Source organism: Ailuropoda melanoleuca, chromosome 13 (assembly GCF_002007445.2).
Source record: "Ailuropoda melanoleuca isolate Jingjing chromosome 13, ASM200744v2, whole genome shotgun sequence".
Taxonomy (NCBI): Eukaryota; Metazoa; Chordata; class Mammalia; order Carnivora; family Ursidae; genus Ailuropoda; species Ailuropoda melanoleuca.
Window position 1 is genome coordinate 4,960,046 of NC_048230.1, and position 10,386 is coordinate 4,970,431.

The following is a 10,386-nucleotide window of genomic DNA, read 5'->3' on the forward strand; positions in this document are numbered from 1 at the left end:
CCTTGCTGGTGAGGACTGCTCTCCACTGATGCACGTTGCCTGGGCAGTGAATGCCCGTGTCCCCTGGATTCAATGCCTCTTACCCGGGAATGGATAAATTGCCAAATTTCATCTTTCCCTTTGATCTCCATTTTCTGGGCATTTCTCCTGCCCTATTTTGGGCCACTCTTTTCTGTTGATTACATTTTTCCACTATAAGGAATGCCTTATTTCTTACACATTGTGGCAGTTAAGGGTGCAAAAGTTGAGAAATAATTTATGTGTCATAAGGTGGAGCCCATTCCTGGAGCCCACAAGGGCTTTAAAACCCCTATTTATTATATCAATGTTTATGGGGGTTTTTTTGTTTTGTTTTGTTTTGTTTTTTACAACTCAGTAAAAGCAGACACGGGGGATGATGAGGAGCGAAGAGACTGTTCCAGAACAAAAGAGATTTAAGAGCCATAACATGCCCTTAAAATGCGATGTGTGGGCTTGTCTGAAATCTCATTCAAGCACATTGGTGGTAAAAAGACATTTTTGGCAACAGTTATTGAATAACCAGTATTAGATCATGTTGAAGAATTGTTACATTTCAAGGGGTGGTAATAACATTGTGCTTATGTGAGAAAATGTCTGTATATTTTAGAAACGACAGAACATCATAATGTCTGGAATTTGTTTTAAAATACTTTAGCAAAGGATAAAACCAGGTGAATCTGTGGCAAGATTTGATTATTGTTGAATCTAAGTTATAAGTGTGTGTGTGTTCTTTGCACGACTCTATTGTGTGTGTGTGCATTTTCATAATCATATAAAAGTTAAAGATAGATTACATAATAACATTAAATACATGTAACAATAAAATTAAGTTTCTAGGATAATTTCTTTTTTTAAAGATTTTATTTATTTATTTATTTGAGAGAGAGAGAGAGCACATGTGCATGCACGGGAGTGGGGGGAGGGGCAGAGGGAGAGGGAGAAGGAGGGAAGCTGACTCCTTGCTCAGTGTGGAGCCAGACACGGGGCTCGATCTCACCACCCCGAGATCACGATCTCAGCTAAAACCAAGTCAGGTGCTTAGCTGACTGAGTCACCCGGGCGTCCCTAGGGTAATTACTTACCCCCAGTTCTCATTCTCTCATCTCACTTAAGAGGCAGGAACATTTCTTTTTATTTTTTAAATTTTTTTAATTTTTAAGTAAGCTCTATACCCAACGTGGGGCTCCAGCTCACCACGCCAAGATCAAGAGTCACACTCTCCACTGACCAAGCTGGCCAGACACCCCAGGAAATATTCATTTTAAGGGCTTGCTGATGTTGATTTTTCAACAGGAATTTTGTACAAGATAAAGTAGAAAATTGTAGTGTGGCTGGATCTGAGTGACTTTTCTTGAAAAATTTCAAGAGGAAATTGAATATTAGTTGTTTGTCTTGAGAAAGGTTTCTGTGACGAGCTCACTGTCCAGCTCTCCAGACCTGGGAGGCCTGCTGAGGGCAGCAGTGAGAGGTCTGGCTTTCGAAGCAGACACATGGGGCTCCAGGCCTGACTTTGACCCTTCATTAGCCACAGAATCTTGGGTAAGTCACTCAACCTCGAAAAGCCTCAGTCTCCCCCTCTATAAATGGGAACAACAATAACCACCTTGTAGGGGCGCCTGGGTGGCACAGCGGTTAAGCGTCTGCCTTTGGCTCGGGGCCTGATCCCGACGTTATGGGATCGAGCCCCACATCAGGCTCTTCCGCTATGAGCCTGCTTCTTCCTCTCCCACTCCCCCTGCTTGTGTTCCCTCTCTCGCTGGCTGGATCTATCTCTGTCAAATAAATAAATAAAATCTTAAAAAAAAAAACAACCAAAAAAAAAACCCAAAAAAACAATAACCACCTTGTAAAGTTCTATTAGCATGAGTTGAGATATTTCTATGCTTGGCATAGGGTACTCAATAACTGTTAGCTACTAGTATTATTCTTGCTGCATTTGGGTGACTGACATTTCATTATTATTATTATTATTATTATTATTATTATTTAAATATTTTATTTATTTATTTGAGAGAGACAGAGAGAGCAAGAAAGAGCACGAGTGGGAAGGAGGGAGAGAAACAGACTCCCCACTGAGCAAGGAACCTGATGCGGGGCTCAATCCCAGGACCCCAGGATCCCGACCCGAGCTGAAGGTAGATGCTTAACCGACTGAGCCACTCAGGTGCCCCTATTATTATTATTATTAATAACCGACTGAGCCACCCAGGTGCCCCTATTATTATTATTATTTTGTAATATGACTTTTGCAGTTTTTAAAAAAACATGCATACAGAAAGAAAATGGGGGCATTTCCACTATCCAGAAGCTGGATGACTGCCCACATCAGTTTTTTACAGCTTCTCTTTCACTCAGGGGGCTCACCTGTGGCTTCTTCAACCCATGGCCAGCTTGACGGAAATTGAAATCAGTGTATGATCTGTGGGGAGGGATCTTACATTCTCCTTGAACTCTCAATGCACACACTTACTTAGACTAAGTTTGGAAAGTAATTCACATTTGGAAAGTAATTCAAGCCCACACTTTGACAACAGAGGGAGTGAAGTAAAGTAAATATAGACTTGAAAAGAGATTCAACTATACATTTTGAAAACAAGAGGCATTATAGAGCATAGATAAAGTACATATCTAAGAGGAAATTCAGATACACATTTGAAAAGAAAGGCTCGGTTCTCGCTCAGTGTTGTTAACATTTAGAAGGTCTGATATCATGTGCTTTGATTATGGGAAGCTCATCTTCCTCTCTCTGAGGATCCACAAGCCCCATATTTATACCTGTCCATTCATTAGGCTCTAAGGACACGGAGAGACCCGTGAGGGAGGGAACAAGGTGAGATGTGTGAAAAGGAGAGCCAGCTTCTGGCAGTGGCGAACTGCCCTTGCAAACAAGGTCAAGCATTAGGAATCATGCCAGAAGTTCCAATTCTGGGTATATACGTGAAGAACTGAGACCACTATCTCAGCGAGCTCTCTGCACCCCCGTGTTCAGTGCGGTATTATTGACAACAGCCAAGATACGTAAGCAGCCTGAATGTCCATCGATGGGCGAATGAATGAAGAAGTGTAGTACGCATATGCAATGGAATAGGATTCATCCAGAAAAAGGAAGAAAATCCTGCTGTTTGGGACCACATGGATGGACCTTGAGGACGTGAGGCTAAGTGAGAGAAGTCAAACAGAGAAAGACAAATGCTATGTGATCTCACTTCTATGTGGAATCTAAAAAAACCGAACTCCTAGAAATAGCAAGTAGATAGGTGCGGTGTGGGAGAAACGGGTGGTTAAGGGCTACAAGCATCCAGATGAATATGTATTTTTAAGATGAGTAAGTTCTGGGAGCACCTGGCTGGCTCAGTCAGTAGAGCACACTACTCGTGGTCTCAGGGTTATGAGTTTGACCACACGTTGGGTGGAGAGATTACTTAAAAATCAAATCTTAAAAAAAACAAAAAACAAAAAACATGAGAGGCTCCTGGGTGGCTTAGTCAGCTGAGCATCTGACTCTTGATTTCGGCTCAGGTCATGATCTCAGGGTTGTGGGATCGAGCCCCGTGTCAGGCTCCTCACTCAGTGGGGAGTCTGCTTGGGATTTTCTCTCCCGCTCCCTCTGCCCCCCCCCACTCTCTCACTTGATCCCTCTCTCTCTAAAATGGATAAATAGGGGCGCCTGGGTGGCACAGTGGTTAAGCGTCTGCCTTCGGCTCAGGGTGTGATCCTGGCGTTATGGGATCAAGCCCCACATCAGGCTCCTCCGCTGTGAGCCTGCTTCTTCCTCTCCCACTCCCCCTGCTTGTGTTCCCTCTTTCGCTGGCTGTCTCTATCTCTGTCGAATAAATAAATAAAATCTTTAAAAAAAATAAATAAAATGGATAAATAAACCTTGAAAAAAAAGATGAGTAAGTTCTGGGATATGTAATATACAGCATGATGACTAGTTAATACTACATATTATGTACTTGAAAGCTGCTAAGAAAGTAGATCTGAAGTTTTCACCACACACACACACACACACACACACACACACACGGTGAGGGATTGATGTGTTAACTAACCTTACTGTGTAGTCCTCCTGCAATATATCCACATATCAAACCACCATGTTGTACGCCTTCAGTCTGCACAATGTTATAGGTCAATTACATCTCAGAGCTGGGGAAAAATGAGGAATCCTGCAAGAACCCTAGGTTGGTTTTCATCACCAGTCACACCAGTGGTCCTAGGGGGGGTTTATCCAGGTGGGTGTTTTGATCCTTAATCCGTTCTTTTAGAGACATCCCATTTCTTCATGTGGTAGACACACCCTTGGAAACCCAGCCCCGTCATTTCACAAGCGTTCTTTAAATTTGCCTCTTCCTTTCACCGCTGAACACCTGTCACTCACCGTCAGGGCCATGAGCGCTCACCTGGGGCCCCAAGCACCTGTCAGGTGCCGCTCAGGCTTCATCTTTATCTGAAGTGCACAGCACTGGAGTCAGCCCCATGCTTTCCCTTTTCCGACCCAGTCTTACAGAGTAAGACCAAACGCCGACCAGATGTCAAACGCACGGAAAGCTAAAAGTGGGGAAGGCAACGTGGAACAGCCTGAACTGTAGGTTTGGCACGGCTCTGAAGGTGTCCCAGCTTAGCCTCCGACAGGTGACCCTGGAGTGTTGGAGCATAAGTATGAAAGGATCAGCGTGCAGACCTTCCAGGGCAGCTGGCTGCCTTCACAGGTGAATGCCGAAGCATTTGAGAATGCGTCTGCTGCTGTCATCCGTGTAGCCGGCTAGGGTTGGCTGAGGTCGCACCTCTCGCTTTCCCACTCCCCCTGACTAGGTTTCGGCCTCAGATATGCTTCTCTGAGATTGCACGGGTCACCAAGATTAGGCCTGCCTGTCCCGTAGGCTTCTCAGTTCCACCTCTGAGAGAGGAGCTAGCCTCACACCAATGAGCTGTACCTTGCTCGTTACGTTCTCTACGGGTGAGCCTATCAAGGGGCACCTCTGCTTCCTTCCAGCTGGTACTTACTTAACCCATTGTGTTCTGCTTTCTATCCTTCCCTTCCCTTATCTCAGCTGCTAGAACTTGCGGGGTGCCCAGCACTGACCCCTAACTGCCAACACTTCCCTAGACGTCTCTTTAGTAACCAACACGTCACCACTCATACCTACCGATTCTCTTCTCTCGGCTTCCCCAACACTCTTTTCTGCTTCTCCTCTTCCTGACTCTCTGCCTTCTCCGTCTTCCTCGGTCCATCTGAAGTGGCCGGCTCCCCACTGACCCGAGCTCCTTGTCACTTGTGTCCTCTCAGGATGGTCTGTTCACTCCCATGGTTCTGTCAAACAAATTCAGATGGCTCCCAGCCCTGCCCTTCTTCATGAATCTGGGGACAGATGCCCACGGGAGCCCCCCTCCACCAGGATGTCACACAGGAACCTCAAACTCCGTAAGATCCAAACTGAACTCCTTAGAGGCATAATCTGGTCCCTGCTGACGTCTCTGGCCTCACACCCTCTCTCCATAGCCTTAGCAGATTGTGGTGGGCTCAGCACGAACGTGGCCTCATAGCTAATTAAATCAACCTAATATGGAAGGCAACAGAATGTTTTCAGACCCTTAGAATAGCAGCTTGGCATAGTGTCACAGTGATTCCATCTGTTTAATGCTCAGCGAGCCTCAGTATAGATCCCATAGAAACTTTAGGATCCCATTCCCAGACAATAGCAGGGCCCCAAAAGGGGCCAGGTGTCCTTCTCCTGAGTAAAGGTGAGGGGCGGGGCAGTGGTGAACTGGAGGACATGGGCCCCACCTCAAAGGAAGGGACCATTCCTTCAGCGGGTTGTATGCTTGTGTGAATGCTGCCACAATCTCTGAGTTTTCAAGAGAACCCAGAAATCTGGATTTTCATGTGAATCTTCCAACTGTTAAATGGTGGCAACTAATTCAAAATCAAAAATATACTATGTGAGCCAACTAATTTTTTAAGAACACCGTGTGAATTAAACAAAACCATAGCCCTATCTAGCCTACAGGCTCTGGGTCTGTGAATAGAAGGTGTGGGTGTGGAGGCTTGGGAGTCAGAAAGACACCAACTCAAATATTTCCCTGGGTGGTAATGAGGTTAAGAGATCATATTTGCAAAATGGCTAGTCCAAAGCAGTTCCCTAAATGAAAGCCAATTTTTTAAAAGATTTTATTTATTTATTTGAGAGAGAGAGAGAAAGCAGGAGCAGGAGAGAAGGGTGGAGGGAGAAGCAGGCTTCCCACTGAGCAGGGAGCCCGATGTGGAACTCGATCCCAGGACCCCGGGATCATGACCTGAGCTGAAGGCAGATGCTTAACTGACTGAGCCACCCAGGCGCCCGGAAGTCAAATTTCACTTCATCAGCACGACTGACACGTATATAAAAAGAACATGTTTACGTGGTCAGCATAGGACAACAGGGGATACGAACACCACCGAGGAAGGGGAGGGCCAGCCACAACACTCATTGCTCAGTAATTCCATTGCCCCTTCCAATTTGCACCCCAGCCTTGTTTGTGTTTTGTTCTCCGATGCACTTAGAAAAGCCAGGTGCTCCGGACCATCAGCACTGGTCTGGGTTCTGAGGGTTCTGAGCCTGGGAACTGGAGGGAGGGCCTGGCCAAAAGACGTCCTTCTGGAGAACCCCTAGCCATGACCCTCATTGTCACCCCCAAACTGTGTAAGCCGTGAGGTGCACCTGCATGGTCTCCCAGAGGTCAAGAGACCTGCGACCACTTCCCTTCGTTGAGGACACAGGCAAATTAAAAATGAACACTTGCCGGGGCCCCTGGGTGGCTCAGTCATTAAGCGTCTGCCTTTGGCTCAGGGCGTGATCCCAGAGTCCTGGCATCGAGCCCCGCATCGGGCTCCTCCACTGGGAGCCTGCTTCTTCCTCTCCCACTCCCCCTGCTTGTGTTCCCTCTCTCACTGGCTGTCTCTCTCTCTGTCAAATAAATAAATAAAATCTTAAAAAAAAAAAAAAGATAGCGTATGTAGCTATCTCAGTGCCCGGTTCAGTGAAAGGCAGCTCCCACTGATGCTTCCAGAATGCTAATGGGCATGAAACTGATTTTTGGCAACTGACCCAGAATGGGTTTAAAGTAGAGGAACGTCATCAGATTTTTTTAAATGTGATATTTTCCATGATTAAAATACATGCCTATTTTAGAAGAGTTGACAATATTTTAAAAAGAAAGGAGAAAATATGACCTCACTGCCTCTCCACCCAAAGAGAATCTCTGAATATCTTGGTGCCGTGTCTTCCCATCTTTACTCAGCATACTTCTCTGTACCATATGGACAAAAAGTTCTCTAGTTTTTCCACATAAAAATGGTGACATGAGCAGTTTTCTATATTATTACGATCTCTTTGAATATATCATCTTAATGGTGAATAGCCATTGAATGGATCTATTATAATTTACTCTGAGAATTCCCTGCTTGTTAGACAAATACGTTGTCTACAATTTTTTTACAATGGTCAATAATGTGATGGAGAATGTCTTGATTCATAAGGCTTTTTTTTTTCTTTTGGTACTTCAAATTATTTCCTTAGGCTAGAGCCTCAAAGAAACTAGAGAATTTAAGGATCTTGATGCAATGTTAGCCACCTGTTTCTTGAAAGGGTACATTTACACTCCCTCAGCTGTGTTTGCTTCACACAAGCCTTACCAGCCTTGGGCGTTCTCCCTTAAAACGAAATCTCTGCTAATGTGTTGGCCACAAAAAACAAAAGCGAAGGCACAGCATTTCCTTCATTATTCAAAAGCCAGAGAAGAGCTCACATGTGCGTTTCACACACGGTTCCGTGTTCCAGCTTCTTGGTGCTTGGTTTTTATCTAGCTGCCTGATGGATGAGGGAGAGAGCTTAAGTTGTTATCAAATATACTTAAAATATTAACTAAAAGGAATATTTTGTTTTCTGTTTGACTTTTAACCAACTGAGCCACCCAGGCACCCCCTCTGTTGACCTTTTAATTTAGGATTTTAATTCTGATGGAATTAAGTCCCACATAGCTCTTCCTCTGCAATCACTTCTGTCCTTTAAAGGTTTGAAAGGGCAGGAATTTTTAGCTCCCTCTCTCTCTCTGGACCTCAATTTCCTTATCTATTATTTATTTATTCACTCTTTTTTTTTAAGATTTTATTTATTTATTTGACAGAGAGAGAGAGACAGCCAGTGAGAGAGGGAACGCAAGCAGGGGGAGTGGGAGAGGAAGAAGCAGGCTCGCAGCGGAGGAGCCTGATGTGGGGCTCAATCTCAGGACTTGGGGATCATGCCCTGAGCCAAAGGCAGGCGCTTAACAGCTGAGCCACCCAGGCGCCCCTATTTATTTACTTTTAAAGATTTATTTACTTGAGGGGGGAGGGGCAGAGGGAGAGGGAGAGACAGTCTTGAGCAGACTTCGCACTGAGCATGGAGCCCGACATGGGCTTGCTCTCACCACCCCAAGATCACAACTTCAGCCGAAACCAAGTGCGCCACCCAGGCGCCCCTCCTCACCTTTTAAAAGGGTGAGTAGGCAAAGATACGATCTCTGGGCTTCCGTGTAGGTGTAGATTCCTGGACTCTGGACTCCAGTCCTTCTGGAGGCTCTACCCTGTGCTGGGCATTATTCTAGGCACCGGGGATACAGGAGCAAAGAAAATAAAGCCCCTGCCATCACTTCTAGTAGGGAGAGATGGACAACAAAGAAACTAGAAAGTTATAATAATTCACATAGTGCAAATGCAATGGAAAAAATAAACAAGGTAAGGGGTCAGGGAGTGCCAGGAGGTCGGGGAGGGGAGTTGCTATTCTATCTAGAAGGGTCAGGTGACATTTCAGCAGAGGTGTGAATGAAGTGAGGAAGCCAGTCACATGGATATCTGGTAGAAGAGCATTTCCCGTAGAGAGAAGAGCATATGCAAAGGCCTGGGGGCAGGAGCCTGCTGGAGTGATTGGAGGAGCAAGGAGGCCAGGATGGCCAGAGCAAAGGAGCACAAGGGATGGTGTAGGGAAAGGGTCAGAGAGGGCACATGGTCTTAGGGCCCTCTTAATGATTTGGCTTTCACTGAATGAAATGGAAACCCCTGGATGGTTCTGTGCAGAGCAATGACCGGATTGTATCTAGGTTTTAAAGGGGTTAGAAGAAGCCTCTGGTCTAGGGACGCCTGGGTGGCTCAGTCAGTTAAGCATTGGACTCTGGATTTAAGCTCATGATCTCAGGGTCATGATCTCATCAGGGAGTTGGCTTGGCATTCTCTCCCTCTCCCTCTGTCCCTCAGCCTGCTTATGTTCTCTCTCTCTCTCTCTCAAATACATAAATTTTAAAAGAAGAACAAGAGGACTCTCGTCTAGTGACCACCACAGGCTCCAGCTCTGGAATGGTCTACACCCTGTCCCATTCCCAGCTGAGGGAACTTGGCCTTATGTCTCTCGTTCTTAGTTCTCCAGGAAAGAACAATACCATTTCAGCTAGGAACCCTTCTGTTCCTGTAGCCGATATACAGGCCAAGATTTTGTGTAGGTAGTGGGGAGGGGAGGGAGCCAACCCAGAGGGCTTGTATGTTTAATGTGGAATTTCCTACCTCTAGGATGACCACAGGGTGGTAATGGTTCTAGAGGCAGGGGTGCAGGCCTCATTCAGTCCACCAGTATCTAGCCAGCATCTACCCATTGTGAGCCTAGGACACTTTCTGGCTCAGGGGAGGTGGGAAGATGGTCAATAAGCCTGCAACAAGCCCACACATGGTCATGGTAGCCAGAAACGGAGCTCCACCGCCCCCAAATTCAGGCCTGTGGGTCATGACACAGATCTTGCCTCCAGAAATCCATTCAGCTGCGCTATTGTCACGGAAGGTGGCCTTTTCTGGCCCTGCCCCTCCTAGACCTGGCCAGGACCCCGAAGGGCAGCCTTGGAGTCCCACAGTTCCTCTCCTTTAAAGCTCTCTCCACAGTTGAACTCTTTTGGACATTAGTAGGATTCTTTGATGGGTCTCCCCTACCATTCTAAAAACTACGGGGCCTGGTAAAGGCATTCTTGGAGCACCCCCAGCATGGTCCCTGACATATAAGGGTGCTCAAGAAATGGATCGAGTGAGTAAATGATAAAGGAGAAAGGTAATGCTTTTCCCTTTTACAGGCAATAAAACATGCCCAGACAGGAGGTGTGACTGCCTTCTGGCCCAATTCCTACAGTAGGAGCACCCAGGAGCATAGGGCCACACCCGATGGCTTCCCAGGCCCTCCTCCAGCTTCTCCTCCTCTGCTCCCCGGGCAGCAGAGCCAGTCCTGAGCCTCTGAAACAAGACCGGTTTCCCAAGAATAGATCCTATGGCAGGAGTGGAGCAAGTGACAGCCTACTCATAACAATAACAGC